The 18,764-nt window shown below is 32.3% G+C and overlaps 1 pseudogene; it reads left to right on the top strand.

The window, feature by feature from the left end:
• Positions 1–8,482: 8,482 nt before the first annotated feature.
• The window catches only part of LOC131176087 (uncharacterized protein At1g32220, chloroplastic-like), a 31,187-nt pseudogene continuing 20,905 nt past the window's right edge, over positions 8,483–18,764 (top strand).

The following is an 18,764-nucleotide window of genomic DNA, read 5'->3' as shown; positions in this document are numbered from 1 at the left end:
GAGGATAACTGTCAAGATATAGAATCCAGAAGTATAAGACTTAGAGCAGGTCATAGTTCAGGCAGTGTCAGGAACCAAAACATGGAGTTCAGAGTTATAGGACATGGATCAAACCTTGTCTATTTCTATTTTTAAGATGGAGTAGGTAGCAATGGGACAAGATTCCTTTAACCTATTAACAGTATAAGAAGAGTTAGGCAAGGAATGCAACCTGAGCAAGTTACAATTAAATAGTATTCAACGATGTCTTGAACTGTTTTGTCAGACTGAGGGACGATGCTAGTAAACAATAGGTTAATTAAGATCAATGTAATAGATCATATAGGTATGATGAGAGAAAAGAAGGGTAGGAAATGACACATAGGCATTAGGTTGGACTATGGAGATAAGGAAAGGGTGATTAAAGGTTTGTTATGAATGTTAGGCAGTGTGATCAATAGAGTCACTTTGCAGTAAGGCAATAATGACAGAAAAACAGTAGGGGAAAAACGGGAAGCAATAGGTATAGGTGGTTATAAATCACTAGAAAGTGTAAGGATTGAAATAATTATTATAGGTAAGGGTGAAGTTAGTACTGGAAGAATCTATTCATAAGAGATATCTTTCAGAATACAACAAAAGTTAGAGGCACAATACAAATGATGATAAAAATGAAATATAGAATAGGAATAAGCAAAGTTAATAAATTATAAAATGTTATGTTAGGAAGGATGGTGGTACAGTAGAGGGTTGATGCAGCTGATACCATATAGGTAGAGCATAATTTTGCAAGGAGATGATAAAAGTTGAAGAAAAAGACAAAGAGACATGGGTTACACATTATTATATGGAATCGTATGTGGTGGAACTTATATTTTCAAGGGCTCCTATCTAACCATGATGAGCAATTTCTTACAAAGAGTAGTGGGGAATGATAATGTTCTGATGATTAAGTTAGGAAAGAAGACACAAAAAGAATTTTTTAAGGTCAATTACAAGTGTTACATAATGTGAAGTATGTGCTAGTAGAAATCAATTGTAAGGTTAGAATTTCAAAAGTAATAAAACTAGTAATCATGATAGGACTACAAAATAAAAAGAAGGTTGAAGTGATGATGGGATGGACATCCTTGAAGAAAAAAGGTGTAAGGGTGAGAAAGGATAAAAGTTAAAGAATAAGTACAGCAGGTTGAAAAGATATCAACAATAGTAGAATAGGAAAAAGGGAAGTGGATAACATTCAAAGGACAGGAGAAAAGCTCGGTAGAGTTGGTTACAATAATGAGAATAAGGAGGAATAAGTATGCTAGGGACACACTAAGGGATGTTTAAAATAAGTTATAGTGAGATGATAGATTAAAGGAGTAGTGAAGCCTCAATCTAAGTGCCAATGTATCAGAAAGTATGTCACATAATCAGAAGCTTTAGGATGAAGTTAAGATACTTCCTTTCTAGAGGAGTGGGAAATGATAAGGTCGCATTAACTGGGTTATCAGGGAATACAAACACTTTTGTCACCTAGGAGAAGAGAAGAGACCCGGTTCACCTTCCAATGTTGATAGATGGTATAGGGTACACTTGGTACTTGAATGGAACTTTACATGACTAGTTACATAAGATGGACAGGAGTTGGTCAAGGACCTTAGTAATGACACAAAGGATATTGAAAATTCAAAGTATCATAGGACAAGTAAGAATTTCGAATGAGATTCCTATGATAGGTGCTACAGGAAAGTATCTCATAGGATACCATAGGATAAGAAACATAAGTCATGTCTTTGGGGAGCAGAGGTTGTTGAAATAGAGAAATGAGGACTGAAGTCACTAAGAGACACAGTGGGGGGGGGGGGGGGCAATATAAGAAGGATAAGCACCAAAGTTGATTGAAGTGATGAGATATCAAGTCAAGCACAGTGGAGGTATAATGAGTACTTGAGATGTCGGGAGAATGGTCAATGAATAGTTAGAGGTAAGAGTTCCGCTATGGAATGGTTATAATAGCTAGGACACTATAGCAGAGTTAGAGAAGCAATGAATAACCACCTTCTTTTCCTTAGCGCTTATTATTTAAAATTCGAGGATGAACTTTTTTAAGAATGTAATAACCCAATTTTTTTTAAAATATAAATTTCATATTTTTATACAACATTTTAATATTTTTAACTAATTTATAATTTTTGTAAAACTTTCATTTATATATTGTTAATATTATTTCTAAACATATTTTATAAATTATTTAATAGCCCAATTTTAATTAAAATGGTTAGTTTTATAAATTAATATTAAATCAATTAAAAAAAATATTATTTTTAACCTTGGTTCTAAGGTTTGATTAAATTGTTATTAACTTGATTATTACTATTATTATTGTTTAAATATGCATAAATTGCATTTGGGACCCAATTGAAAAAGAATTTTGGACTTATTTGAATAAATTAGAAAAGTTCGAGGACCAATAGTGTAATTTAATTTAAAAAAAAAAATAGAGAACAAGAGAGCGTTTTTTTTTTTTTTTCTCTCTGTCTCTCTCTCCTTTCCCTCTTTTTCCCTCTCTCTCCTCATTACCTTCTCCCTTTCTCCTTCAATATGCCGATGTAACTACCATCACCAACGAGACAATAGCGGCTGGCAAGAACTTTAGAGGCTTCTGCATGACCGGTGTCTTCCCATGGACAGCGAACTACTACCGGCAGTGGAGGAAAACAACAAAGGTGAGGGGAGAGAGAGAGAGAAAGAGCTTGCGCCACCTTTTCTCCTCATTTCCGGCTAACTCCGGCCTACCGACTCCACTCCCTTTGGGCTTTTGTTCCCGACCAGCTACAGTGGGTCTGGTGGCCGGAGGAGAGAGAATGCAAGAGAGAGAAAATGGGTATTCTTCAAGTTTTCTTGTCACTTTTTTAGCAATCTGACCGTCGGATCGGAAATCCTAAACCACTAATGGACTCAGGGCGATGAAACCTTCGAGATGAGACGACCCCACTTCGATTGGATATCGTTTGAAAAAGACAATCATCAGACGGTCCAAATCGCTTGTTACAATTTTCGGACTTTTTCAATTTTCAAAAATTAAAAATAATTTTATGATAATTATTAATAATTTTTTATCTTAATTTAGGTGCTATTGGATTAATGATAGCTCGTCGGTGCCTGGGGCTGAGTTTTCGGCCAGATCAGGCCCCCGTCTCGGAATGTGGCCAATATTACAGTTGACCCTAGCATTTTCAGACGTTTCGAACAAGTTCCAGGTGTCAGATTTAGCATAGATAAATCTGAACTTCAAGTTGCTCAATTTTTGCCTAATACCAGGTTTAGAATAAAATTCATAAAATATTCATGGGTGATCAGAAAATTGTGATTTCTTTTGCAATAGCCTTATAATATTGTTAAGGACTGTAGGGCTAGTTTATAGCATTTTTAAAGCTAGTTTTGATGTTTTTGGAAAATATCAGTTTTAAGCCTTATAATCAAATTGTCTAATTATGTGAGAGTCTGTTTTGGAGGGCCCAAGAGGAGCCATGCGATGTTGCTAATATGTGGGCTTGAGGCTTGTGATATTAGAAGCGTTATTTGAACTACTTTGCATGTTGGGTAGGTTCTAGGTACAGGGGAAACTCTGCTAAAATTTCAGCAAGATCTTAGAAATTATTTTGATTTTATGGTTTAAATTAATTATTTAATTTTGTCATTTTTTTATAGAGGTCAGTGTGTATGTTTAGGTGGTTGGTGCTGGCCATTTTCTCCTTCTAACCAGACCAGCTGTAGTCCAGTCAACCAATCTGTGAGTAGATATTGATTTTATTTATAATTTCAATATTATTATATATGCAAGGCATGTTCATACTTCACTTATAAATATATGTACATAGTTAATTTTTAGGCACGCTCTGTGTTGCATATGTAATTGATGACTTACTGTATATGTTGCTTTATGGCAATTTGGAGCTGTGTGCGTGAGTTTGGTGTGTGTGGTGTGTATACGGATATAGGTAGGACGTGTAGATGCGGCTGGAACTTGACTCGCTGAGACCCAATCCTTATTATGGATAAGTCGGGATTGGCACGGCTCGAGTTAATCTCGCTAGCCCTCGCATTTGGATATTAAGAGAAAGTTCGGCTTTGAGTTGATCTCACTGACAGAGGTTGGAACTAAAAGAGCTATATCGGGGATCGGCTTCCATATATATATGTGTGTGTGTGTGTGTGTGTGAATATGGATTTGACACACGAGTGTGTGAGTGCTCCAGATTGCCTTTGGTGTGATTATGATTTGACTTATTTAAATTGGTGAAGATGTTGTATTTCATTCTTAAGGATGCACTAGATTTAGATAATTATAGAAATTGTATGTAAAATCAATATCTTACTCTATGAGTTGAACGTTCACTCCTGTTCATTTTATTTTTCCAAGCTACAGGAAGAGTTCTTTTTTTCAGAATAATATACTTTCTTCCTTGCAGGTTTATTAATAGTTATTTATTTGTATTATTATTTTCTAAAATTATACTATAGAACTTTACATGTGTTAGCAATAGTAATAATCTTGTCAGGTGCTATGTAAATTTAAGTTTTGGTATTTTTAATAAATTAAAAAATTTTATGATATTTAAATTGTTTGTAAATGGTGGTATCAAGATTGAGCTAGACTCCTCTAACTTTAGTATCTGATGATTATCAGGTTGGTTTGGCCCGAATAAAAGTATAATATTTTATTTTATTTGCATGTGGGCCTCAGATTTTGGCCATGATTATGGATTTAGGGAACAACAAGACTTATTACGGGTCTTAGAGGTTTTACGCCGGTCTAAGTACTAATGCTAATCTGGCCCATGGGATCAGGTCATGACATGGAGATTTTTAAGCCTCCTTACCAGTATAGGTGGCACACTATGATGAAATTATTTTGAAGACTCAACTTATATATATATATATATATATATATATATATATATATATATATATATATATATATATATATATATATATATATATATATATATATATATATATATTTATTTATTTATTTATTTATTGAAAATATTAAAGAGTAATTTAGTGAAACAATTTAAAATTTTACAACAAAAAATAGAAGCATTTGTTCGTTCACTATCCAAAAAATTAAAATGTTACTTTCAAAAAGAAAATTTATAATTTAGTGTCTGAATTTTATCTTATATTATACTTTAATTCCTAAATTTTTTATATTATTATTTAATCCCTGAATTTTGAAAAAGTAATTATTTAATCTCTAGGTTTTACACTTTATTACAATTTGGTTTATAGATTTTGAGAAATGAGTTATTAGTCTCTTTAATTTTAATATATATATATATATATATATATATATATATATATATATATATATATTTATATATTTATTTATTGAAAATATTAAAGAGTAATTTAGTGAAACAATTTAAAATTTTACAACAAAAAATAGAAGCATTTATTCGTTCACTATCCAAAAAATTAAAATGTTACTTTCAAAAAGAAAATTTATAATTTAGTGTCTGAATTTTATCTTATATTATACTTTAATTCCTAAATTTTTTATATTATTATTTAATCCCTGAATTTTGAAAAAGTAATTATTTAATCTCTAGGTTTTACACTTTTATTACAATTTGGTTTATAGATTTTGAGAAATGAGTTATTAGTCTCTTTAATTTTAATATATATATATATATATATATATATATTTATTTATTTATTGAAAATATTAAAGAGTAATTTAGTGAAACAATTTAAAATTTTAAAACAAAAAATAGAAGCATTTGTTCGTTCACTATCCAAAAAATTAAAATGTTAATTTCAAAAAGAAAATTTATAATTTAGTGTCTGAATTTTATCTTATATTATACTTTAATTCCTAAATTTTTATATTATTATTTAATCCCTGAATTTTGAAAAAGTAATTATTTAATCTCTAGGTTTTACACTTTATTACAATTTGGTTTATAAATTTTGAGAAATGAGTTATTAGTCTCTTTAATTTTAATATATAGAATAATTTAGTCCCTGTAATTTTAATATTTATAATAATTTTATCCATTGATAGAAGGATTAAATTATTGCATATATTAAAATTATGAGGATTAAAATGTGATATAATATAAAATTTAAGGACCAAATAATTAATTTATCAAAATTTATGGATTAAAATGTAATATAATGTAAAATCCAAAAACTAAATAATTAATTTTTAAAATTTAAGAATTAAAGGTGTAATAGAAAGTAAAAATCAAATACCAAATTGTAAATTTTCCATTTTAAAATAACGAGTTCAATGTATATTAAAGTAAAATAAAAAAAAATAATGGATGGAGTACTGTTTTTCTTTTGTTTGAACAAGAGAGGAAAATTGTAAAATAAATTATTTTCCTCCCATATCATTCTTTCTATTGTAGAGAAAAAAAAAAAAAAAAAAAAATAAAAATAAAAAAAAAATATACTATTAAGCTGAAAATTATATATTTTAAATATCAAATAAAAATAATAATTGTAATTTTAAAAAATATTTTCTGTGTAATGTCTTCTCTGTATATTATTTGTTTTTTATTTTCTTTCAATCTAAATAAGGGAAAAAATAATAACAAAGAGAAAATTTTAATTATTTACCTTTCTCATTTCTTTTATGATAAACTAGCATAATGCCTATTTTAGGCATGAGTAATTTATAATTTTTATTTTTTAATAATATTTAAAATAAGATAAATTATTATTATTAAATTAATTTTAAATTAATTTTTTTTATTTAATTTAATTTGAATAAATTTTTTACTTGTTATAATAATAAATTTTTAATTAATTTATGATGTAATTAATTAAAATATATATTTAATTCTTTTTACACATATATTAATAGTAATTTTCATAATTATTTTGTTTAAAATGTAATAAAAATATTTTATTTAAAAATAATTTAAATTTTATAAAATTTTTATATTTTATCTCATAATTTATGTAAATTAATATTTATTTTTTATAAATTACAGAAAATACATTAAATTAATGAGAAAATAATATTATTTTAAAAATATATAAATATAATACTTTTTATTATTAAAATAATAAAAAATTAAATTACTAATAATGAATTGAATTATTTAATTTTAATAATAATAAAAATATATAATATTATTATTAATTAAAAATAACATTTTATTATATTATTTTTTAAAAATATTATATTTAAGTATAAATTCTTTTTTATCAATCTGATATAAATTTTATGAAATAATTCTTTGACAAAAAAAATTATCACTTTACATAAATTTATAATATAAAATAAATATGTTTCATAAAAATTAAAATTTTAAAATATTGTCATTTTCTATTAATATAATAAATATTAAAAATATATATTATTTCCTAAAAATAGATTCTATAATTTTGATAATGTAATTTTAATTATTTATAATCATCTTTATTTATAGTTAAAATTTCAATACAATCATATTTATAATTTATCTTTAAAATTCTACTTCTATATAAAAATATAGTTTAGAGATAATTTTTGTAAAAAAATATAAATATTTAATTAAAATTTAAAATTAATTCTATTGACAATTAATGATAATAATTTAATAATCAAGGTATTAGTTATCATTGTATTCAATATATAACTATAATAAAATAAAATCTTCAAAGTGTAAAAAATATTAAATAAGAAATTTATAAAAAAATAATAATTAAATAAATATTAATTAAATATATTTAAATATTTAAATTCATTTTTTATAACAGTAAAACTTTCCTATTTACTTAGCTGTTTTAATTAAATCGTCATAAATTGACCGTAGTAGTAATAATAATAATAATAATAATAATAATAATAATAATAATAATAATAATAATAATAATAATAATAATGAACATTGATTAATCATATGAAATGAAATAACAAGAATATTAAATTATTAACATTAAAAAATACATGTCAATCATAAATAAGTCAAATATTTATATTTTATTTTTATAACTTTTTATATAAACTATATTTTTATTTTTCAAATTTTTTTAATAAAAATTTCATAATAAAAATAATAGAAAATATAATAATGTAATAAAAAAATTTATTAAAAATATAAAATAATTTAATATTAATTAGATTATATAATAGTTGATTATAAAATTATGATCAATTTTTTTAAATTAATAATCATCAATGACTTATTATTATTATTATTATTATTATTATTATTATTATCTTTTAAATTATTTTTTATTTTAAATTATTATTATTATTATTGAGAATAATATATAATAAATAATATTTTTATAAAAATAAATTTATAAAAAAATAATATAAATAATTTTTAAATATTATATTTAATTATAAGAGATCGTAATTTTTAAAAATTAAATTTATTAAAAAATAATAATTAATATAAAAAAATATTTATAAAAGATGCCACATGAAAAATTTTTTAAAAAAAATATTACATGCCATTTTCTTAAAAATTCCTCTGTGTGTGGATTTCTTTTTTTTCTTTCTTATTATTATTTTTTTTCGAAGTACAAATATCACCTCTTCAGGCTGTGGCTGAGCGGCTCTCCCCTTGAAGCGGAAGAGTGAGGGAACCAGCATATTTTTCAGTCCTAAAATGACGTCGTTTGCGTTGTGCCCTCCGATTTCCGTGCTAGGCTGTTCTTCCTCTATCTCTCGGGTTTCCTTCCCAACTCGGCTAAACTCGCATTTTCATAAAAGGTATTCTCTCTTCATGCAGATTTATTTTTTAAATTTATAAATTTGTTTGGAATTGAAATTTTATTTATTCTGTTGGTGAAATTTAATTTAATTTAATTTAATATTTTTATTTAATTGAAATTTAATTGAATTTATAAATTTGATTGGAATTGGAATTGGAATTGAATTTTGCTTGAGATTGAAACCAGTGATGCAACATACTTATTCAATCTGCTTTCAGCTATTGTAAATTTCAAGTCAAGTGCAGCTATGCAGAGCCAAATTTAAAGGATGATTACAAATCTGCTGCAATTGATGTTGTTGCTGATATAAAGACTGAAAGGGTACTAACTTTCTTCTATTTGCTTGTGCTGAACTTATGCTGCCTTTGGTAGGGGTAGTGCATTGTAATGCAATCAAATTTTATATTGAATTTCATTAGAAAAATTGATTGTATTGGGCTTTACCAATCATAGCATTATATCTTTGGGCACTTGAGCTGAAAGAATCTTATGAGCATGCTTTTCCTCAATAGGTTGTAGTCCTAGGAGGAAATGGGTTTGTTGGTTCTGCGATATGCAAGGCTGCTGTGTCTAAGGGTATAGAGGTTATAAGCCTAAACAGGTCTGAGACATCTTTCAAACAACTGCCATGCATATTTATTTATCTCAATGGTTTTCTTGCTATTAATTATTTCCGTGAGTAATTGTTATCATGAGTGTAAGTATTTGATATCTTAATTATTAAGAAATTTGTCAAAATTCTTGTTAATATTTTCTTCATTATTGGAGGCTAAAGTTGCCGTCACTCTTCAGGTCAGGGCCTTGACTTACCTGATTCATGGGTAGATCAGGTTACTTGGATATCAGGCATGTTATATTCTTTATGTACTCTTGAATAGACTCCCGGTGTTGTAATTAAGCCAACTGTAGTGTAATGATAAGGTTGTGTGTATTTATATAGCGCATTTAATGAAAAGTTGTCTAGAAAATTGCTAGCAATGGTAAAGGAAGTAAATTTGTGAATATGGAATGTCAAGATGTGATCATCGCTTGGCAATCTTTCTGACACAGAAATTCTAAAGAAAATAAATATCTGTGGTGCTGCTGTGATCAGTCTCAGAAGCCAATTCATGTAGATTTTTACCCTCCTTGTCAGACAAAACTTTTTCTTGCATTGTTCACTTGCAAATGGAGAGCGTCAACAGCTGCACTGATGTTCTAATTTTTTCTATTTAGTGCCTGATAATCTCATTATCTTTCTGAACATCAGAAAGTATCGGGCTCTAACAAGTACTTATTACATGACCATACATGTATAGGAGCCGTGAAGTTAGTTCACAATCCATTGAATTCCTTGTGTAAAGCATGTAGTTATGTGAATGAAAGTTCAATTGCACTTGATTCAACCTTATTTCTGTAAATCCATTTATTGAAAGTGAAAATAAAAATGGTCTTGAAAATGCATAATTATACTAATTAATGGAAATTTAATGCTGGTATGATTATTGTTGCAATGGAGTATGACAGCCATCTTCAATGCCATAAAAATCACTAGCATCATCTCTTTTCCATTATGATATTCCAGTGTAAAGTTAATGCCTTGGTGACACACCTATTCTACCCTTTGATCAGTTGGTGGAAATGACTTATTTAATCTTTCCTTGCCTCCAAAGTTATTGACATCTCTAACTACTAAGTTTCACCCATGCTGTCTCTGCTGTTCTGTCATGTACCTTTTCTTCTTTTCTTAGAATGAGCCTCAATTCTTGCAATTAGAGGATTCTGTAGGTGCATATGTTGTGACCTGGTCACAACCAAACAGAAAAACAGAAGAAAGTGGGAAGAAAATAGAAGAAAGGGAAGAAGAAGAAGAAAAGAGATCAAGATCGAGAGGGAGAGGGAGAAGGGGAGAGAGAGAGAATTTAGAGGGAGAAATTGTATTCATTAATCTTTATTGGATCCAATTACAGCCCAAAGAGTTCTATTTATCTAGTAATTTATTACAGATTCAATTTTGCAACAGGTGGGCTGAGATGGTCTAAATGGTCCTAGGCCTTTGAGGGTCTATTCCAGAAGAAAGACAACATAGGTAGTAAGGGAAATGGATGCTGAGCTGGAGAATTTTGGTACCAACAATCTGTTAAGAGGAGGAGCTGGAAACGGTTATGCAGCAGTGCATTTGAAGGGAAGGAATATGCAGTAGCACTTTTGAAGGAAGGAATCTATATAGATGGAATAATGGGGAGGAGAGAGCATGCTTTTCTGGTTATTGACTTTTGCAAACGGCTATTAAGCTGGGCTAGAATTCTTTCTTAAGTTTACTAGAGAACCAATTATTTCTTTTATCTTTTGGTTGTATTTGATGTTTTTTATGTTATGTTTCCCATTTAAAGTTCAATCAAAGAAAGTTGCCAAAGTTGTTTATTTCCATTCTCTTCCTATTTTGTTTTATTTCAAATTCCTAACTCTATCAAATTGGTTTGACCTGGTGGATGCCACAAATGAGGATGGATTCTCGAGTTGATGTGATAGAGAGGAGTTTGGGTGCTTTAGAAGAAGACATGATGAAGAAACTTGATAAGGGAATGATGCGTCTTGCTAGTGAAGGGGAACATATTGATAGAAGAGTAAGTGTCGTTTTGGAGGAGACTTGAAGTTTCGGCCTCATAAATCTATTTCCTTGCAGTTGAGGGTGGTGCTTGATATTGCTTGAGATTCTCGGGTTGATGAATGATCAAGATATTGCCTACAATAAAAAAAAAAAGAAATGAGGTCGGTGGCTTAACCAAGGCCACTTCGACGCTCAAGTCAGTAAATACTTGATAAAGAAAAAGCAAACACTGAAAGAAATTTTAGTGTAGAATTGGGTACCTTGAGAATTGTTGTGAGCCATATTTATAGAGTTAAGGATGGTACCCTTTCCGCTTTAATTGGGAAGGGATTTCATCAGCTCATGCCAAATCATTTTTCTCTATATTTTGTAGAGGTGTTACCCAACGTGTAATGATATTTTCGGCGAGAATATTGGACATACTTTTATCATGTAATCAATTCTACTGAATTCTTATCTTTTGTCCAAACAACCATTTCGCCCGAAAACCTTGTGACTTTTCTGAACACCAAGTGTCTTAATCGAACACTTTGTCTCTTAACCGATCACTTTGTTCTTCATAGGTATTTGATCCTTTTTCTGAACTCGAAGATCCGAACTACTTACCATTTAGTTTAGAAATCGGGTTGTGTTATTAGTCTCCCACACTGTTTGAATCTTAAGGTTTGACATATTGCGTAGAGAAACGCGCTACCATTAATTACTTATGACAAATGTCTCTTGAAAAGCTGAAAAGACTAATGTCCTTTTCAATTTCTAAGATGAACCTTTTGGCAGTTGATTCAAAATTTAAGTTCTAAAACCGCCTATATATCCATATTTCCAAAAGCGAATATTACTTTATCACTCGTTTCATTTCCGTTGATTAAAACTTCTACAACTCTCTATTCGTGGTGCTTCTTACCTTCCTCCGGTGACTTTCCGACACTTAGCAAATGGGTAGCTCCTGATACTTTCCCCTTCTTACTTCCTATCTTTATTCCTTTCCTTCCTAAACATGAGTAAGAGAGACAGCTAAGATACCCAAGAAACCGCCAACATAGATTATAGCTTCGACGATTCTCTGATGGAAAAAATGGCTGACAGCCCTGTATTGTCATTGTCAGGTAAAGAAGTAGATGATGCTACTGGTGGCAACAATGTGGCGGGTACTAGTCGTGAGATTGGCACTACCTCAACCCACGCGACGCTTCCACAAAATAAAAAATCTAAGAAAACTATAGCCGAACTCCTTGGTATAGATGAGATCGCCTCAGAAGTGAATCCTATCGAACTTCTTTCCCTCATATCAAAATATCATATTCCAAGAGACCTATTCGAGGTAGAAGCTCGTGGGGACCACATCCAGGCTAATCTCCATTTTGAAGAAAGAGACTGTGTGATTGTGTATGAAGAACTACTGAACGTGGGACTAAGGTTTCCACGTGATCCATGTTACATTCGAGTACTTCAATACTATCAGTTGTCGATCACACAACTCCATCCAAACCCTTGGAGGTTACTAGTTGGTTTTCAAGCTATGTGCTGAGCTAAACATCTGTCAGCCATAGAAAAGGTGTTCACTAGCCTCTACTATTTAGGCACTCGAAAAAATGAAAAAGCCAAGAAAAACAATGAGTTCTGGTTTTTTTTCAAGCTCAACTGAATTGCCAGCTATTTGTCAATCTTCCTTCTTCCCTGAAGAATTGGAAAGGGAGGTTTTTCATCCTCCGAAGCAGAGAATGAATCGGCTAGGAGGGGATCCCTAGGAACTGGAATTATCAAGCTGATAAGACGAAAAAGGCACCTCACCTTAACCTTATTGAGGACATATTCGTGGCTGAACTCAAAGAACAAGGGAAAAAAGACCGCTTTAAGATCGCCAACATTGTGAAGGCCGAACTGAATTGTTGATTCAGTACCTATGTAGCCACGATGGATACACCCTTAGAACTAGCTGACTTTGCGGTATTCCCCTTAACTTCTTTCCTCATAAACTGTGATACTTACTAACTTCTTTCTTTGTGCAGGTATGATGGGCAATCAAACACACGAAACCACTTGGCTCATTAGGGAACTAAAAAGGAAAAAGAGGCTGAGCTTGGACAAGTCCCCCATCTAAGAAGAGTTGAACTGAAGATCCTCCTACCACTACTGTGCCAATCGCTCCTAACCCAGTGGGCTCATTGCCTGGTCCAACCCATTCTACTAATAAACCAGTTATGCCTATCTCCTCTTCTGAGTGTGTGATTAGTGAAACCGTTTCGGTCTCTCTTGGTTCCCAGATCCTGCAACAATCTGTTCGGGACCATCAATTAGTGAAGAATAACAAGGACTTTGGCCAAGTGCTGAGCGCCTTAGTCTGTTTATTAGAAGATCGGAAACGATTGGAGAAAGAGAGCTTATAGGACTTGATGCTTTATTGCAGCAACTTGAAAGTAAAGGCCATTGCCACCTATCATATGGCTCGGAAAAAAGTACGCCAACTCAAGGGCACCTTCCAATAGATAGGTCAAGAAAACATGACGCTGAAGACTCGTCTTTCAGCTTAGAACAATTAGTTGGAGGTGTTTTCGAATAATCTCAAATCTTCCGAAGCTACCATCCATAAACTCGAGAAGAGTTAGAGTTGGAAAAAATTTCTTTAGAAGCCGAAAAGAAGAAGATTGTCTAGCTGGAAGGGTGCCTAAAGACTTCCAAAGCCGAAGCAAATTAGCGGGCAGCCACAGCTTAAGTGGATGCCCATAATGATTTGCTGAAGGAGCTGGTCAAGTGGTTTCCCCAGAAGATTTCACATGGATGGACGATTTAGAGCGAGGAAGAAAGTGAGGGGAGGAAGGGTGTGTTTGATCGGTGGGGTGATCACCGCTAATTGAATTGTAATATCTTTTTTACATTAATGTACCTTTTCTTTTTACTTAACTCTATTACTCTTTGATCTCTTGTACTTTTAATTTTTTGTTTTGCCAAGTTAAAATAACCTTTATGAAAATCCAAACTTTGATAAAAAATAAATGCCCTCAAATGATAAATGTCATCCCGTAACTTTGAAAAGTTTCTTGGGTGTTTTCCGAAGTGAGTGAGAGATCATCTGGGAAAAACCTTAGCAGTACTCTAAAATTACAAATGAGCGAGATTGTCTTAGTATCACCTTAGTACGTCTTTAGGGCTTTAGGTGGGCAAGAGATTGCCTTAGTGACTTTTAGAGGCTCTAAATGAGCGAGAAGTCATCTTGATGCCACTTTAGGGCTTTATGTAGGCGAGAGATCGCCGTAGTGCCTCTTAGAGGCTTTAAATGGGTGAGAAGTTGCCTTGACACCACTTTAGGGCTTTATGTGAGCGAGAGATCACGTTAGTGCCTCTTAGAGGCTTTAAATGGGCAAGAAGTTGCCTTGATGCCACTTTAGGGCTTTATATGGGCGAGAGATCGTCATAGTGCCTCTTAAAAGCTTTAAATGGATGAGAAGTCACCTTGACGCCACTTTAGGGCTTTATGTGGGTGAGAGATCGCCTTAGTGCCTCTTAGAGGCTTTAAATGGGCGAGAAGTCACCTTAATGCCTTAATAAATAATCACGACTATGAGAGAAAAGCAGAAGTCTTTAGTGATAGAATTTGCATAGGTTACAAATATTCCACGCTCGTGGAAGATCGCTACCACTACTGTATGCAATCTTATAAGATCCAGGGTGGATGACTTTGGATACAATATAGGGACCTTCCTAGTTGCTATCGAGCTTGTCGGCCCCAGCTACCCCTCCTGAGACATGTAATCTTTTCATCACTAGATCTCCAACTACAAAAGACCGGTGTTCCCTTGGCTTTGTCCAATCTTTTCTTCAAACCATTCAAAATGGTATGATTAGTGAGCTCTGTCATCCCATTGGTTTGAGGATGATAAGTGGAGGATCAATACCCTGCGTGCCATTATCAGTGATAACCACTTTGGGAACGTCGAATCTGCAAAAAATCCTCTGTTTGACAAAGGTAATTGCCTTATTAGTGGTGATAAGCTGCGTAGCTTCTGCTTTAGCTCATTTAGTAAGATGATCAATTGCTACAGTGACGTACTATCTACACCCTGAAGCCTTAGGAAATGGGCCAAGGATATCAATTCCCCACTGATAAAATGGTCATGGACTCCCAATAGCCGATAATCTTTCAGACAGAATGCGGGGAATAAAATTGTGTTCCTGACACTTTTTATGTCAAGAACACTTTCTATCATTCCATTGGTTTGAGGATGATAAGTGGAGGATTAATACCCCACTTTGAGCAGAAGGATCTAAACTTATTACTTTTAAGCTGCGTGCCATTATCAGTGATAGCCATTTTGGGAACACTGAATTTGCAAAAAATGCTCTGTTTGACAAAGGTGATCGCCTTATTAGCAGTGATAAGCTGCGTAGCTTCTGCCTCAGCTCATTTAGTGAAATGATCAATTGATATAACGACATACTATCTGCCCTGTAACGATATTCCCGACAAGAATATCGGACATATTTTTATCATGTAACCGATTCATACCCGATCATTCTTTTTTGTCCGAACACTTTTCTATTGTACTGAACACTTATCCTTTGTCCGAACACCTTGTGACTTGTCCGAACACCAAGTGTCTTAACCGATCACTTTTTTCTTCATAGGTATTCGATCCTTTTTCCAAACTCAAAGATCCGAACCGCATACCATTTAGTTCGGAAATCGGGTTGTGTTATATCAGTGCCCAAATTAACAGCTAGTTAATTTGGGCCTTTCAAAATTCTAGAATGTATTGGTGCTGTTTCATACAAATTATTTCTGCATGTTGAATCTCGAATTCATCATTTATTCCATGTTTCTCAGCTTAAACATGTGGAAGGAAATCATTCCGTGATAGCTAAGCTATCGAAAGAAATGGTTATGAAAGATGATATGGTAGAACCAGAGAAAGTTTTGGAATGGTGATAGATTGTGGTGGACAACATGCAAGTGATTCAAGTATTAATCCAGTGGAAAGGAAAACCTGCAGAAGACGCAACTTGGATGGACTTAGTAGATTTCCAAAATCAATTTCCTTCCTTTATGCTTGGGGACAAGGCTATGGTGGCTATGTTACAGATTCCATTTTGCAGCAGGTGGGCCGAGATGGTTAAATGGTCCTGGGCATGTAAGGGTCTATTCCAGAAGAAAGACAACAGGGGTAGTAAGGGAAATGGATGCTGAGCTGGAGAATTTTGTTACCAACAATCTGTTAGAGGAGGAACTGGACATGGTTATGCAGCAGCGCATTTGAAGGGAAGGAATATGCAGCAGCGCATTTGAAGGGAAGGAATCTATATAGAGGGAATAATGAGGAGGAGAGAGCAAGCTTTTCTGGTTATCATCTTTTGTAAATGGCTATTAAGCTGGGCTAGTAGTCTTTCTTAAGTTTACTAGAGAACCAATTGGTTTCTTTTATCTTTTGGTTGTGTTTGATGTTTTTATGTTCTATTTGCCATTAAAAGTTCAATCAAAGAAAGTTGCCAGAGTTGTTTATTTCCATTCTCTTCCTATTTTATTTTATTTCAAATTCCTAACTCTATCATAATTTACATGACTCATCTAACATACTTTGATCCTTAATCATGTCTACACTTGAAAATGGCTGAACCTCACTTGACCATTTTATTCAACTGGTAAGGCATTCTTTTTCAAACACCCATTGTGCATCTTCCCTCTCTAATTATAGAATCATTTTCATCCTTTATCTTCTCCACTTCTCATTCTCATTTTCTTTGAAGAGTATAACATTAGAGGATCCCAAACTCCAAATCATGGGCCCCTCAAATCAAACTCAAAACAATCACTATAGTATATGCATGTTCTTTTTCCACCAACTCTTTCTTTGTCCTTTCCAAAATTTTTCCCAAAGAGAGCAAACCCATTGATTTGATATGTAATTTCCAAATTATGAATTAATTGGCTAATCATACCATCTTGGTCTGTTGTACTCAAGACTCGATCTTTTCCTCAAGTTTGGAAATTGCATTTTCATCCTTACTTATAGTTTCTTCACGATACCCTCTTCAATGCAAGAATTTATATTACTGGCAAGGTCGTGATCATCATTCCCATATGAAATTCAAAAATTCAGATGAAGTTCATAACCCTGCTCTTCTTCTTTCTATTTGGAACATTCCAATGGCTTCAAGATTGGTTGGCAATCTCGTTGAACATTCTTGTCAATGGAAGGAACAATTTCCTGGATCAGATTATCAAATCTTCATTGACGTCTTGCTTTCATCCATTGATTAAACTCTTCCATTCTCCATAGATTTTCTTCTCGAACCACCTCAAACTCCTTGCAATTATCTTCAAAAATTTGTTGGTGGTCTCCATCTTGAAGGATTGAATAGATGTTGTAATTCTTTGAGTTGATTCTCTAGAATCATGTATGTTATTTCATCATCCATGGTTGCTTGTTGTGGATTAGAAATAGAATTTAGGGGAGGAATGAAGAACAGGATATGGAAGAGAAAGAATGAGCAAAGAAGAGAAAGGGAGAGAAGAGAAGAAACAGAGGAAAAAAGATGAAAAAAGAAGAGAGGGAAGAGAGAAGAAAGGAAAGGAAGAGAGAATGCAGAAGCAATCCCTAGGATTGTACTGCTCTTCACCAAATTATTGTGACCAGGTCACAACCAAACAGGAAAACAGAGGAAAGGGGGAAGAAAATAGAAGCAATGGAAGAAGAGGAAGAAGAAGAAGAAGAAGAAGAGAGAGATCGAGAGGGAGGGGAAGAAAGAGAATTTAGAGAGGGATATAAATTGTGTTCATTAATCTTGATTGGATCCAATTACAGCCCAAAGAATTCTATTTATCTAATAATTCACGAGACTCTTCTAACATACTATGATCCTTGGTCATAATAGAACTCTTGGTCACAACAGCATATTTACTGTGGGAAGTACAGCATCACAACTACCAATAACATCACCCAGCCTCATTATGAATTTTTGTTCTACTAACTAAACATCACCACTGTGCTGCAAACTGGAAAGAATATGGAACATTGTGATCCAATTTGCTAGATGCATCTTGTCCTGCATCCTTGATGCGCACAATTAACTGGTCATGATATAGGAGTTAAGGTTTAAGCTTGGTGACAACTTTTGAACACTTTGTACGCCTTCAGAATGTCTTAGCATAGTTCTGAAAATGCTACATGCAGTCAACGATGTTTGCTTTTAGCTTTAGATATGAACAATTTCTCCATTGATGCAATTATTAAAATTGTCTTCATATCATGCAGGAGATGTTTTCTATGCAAACTGGGATGAAGTTCTAGTTGGGGCCACTGCTGTGGTTTCAACCCTTGGAGGTTTAGGCAGTGAAGAACAGATGCTGAGGATTAATGGTGAGGCTAATGTTGCTGCAGTGAATGCTGCAAAGGAATTTGGTAAGAATTCTCATCAATTATCAAGTGAATTAAAACTTAGATCATTTTCTTTATAGGCAGTGGTCACATCTACTAGGAGGTAAGGTTTGTTG

This window comes from Hevea brasiliensis, chromosome 18, assembly GCF_030052815.1.
Source record: "Hevea brasiliensis isolate MT/VB/25A 57/8 chromosome 18, ASM3005281v1, whole genome shotgun sequence".
Lineage (NCBI taxonomy): Eukaryota > Viridiplantae > Streptophyta > Magnoliopsida > Malpighiales > Euphorbiaceae > Hevea > Hevea brasiliensis.
The sequence above is the reverse complement of the archived record's forward strand: the minus strand, read 5'-3'. Positions and strand labels throughout refer to the sequence as shown.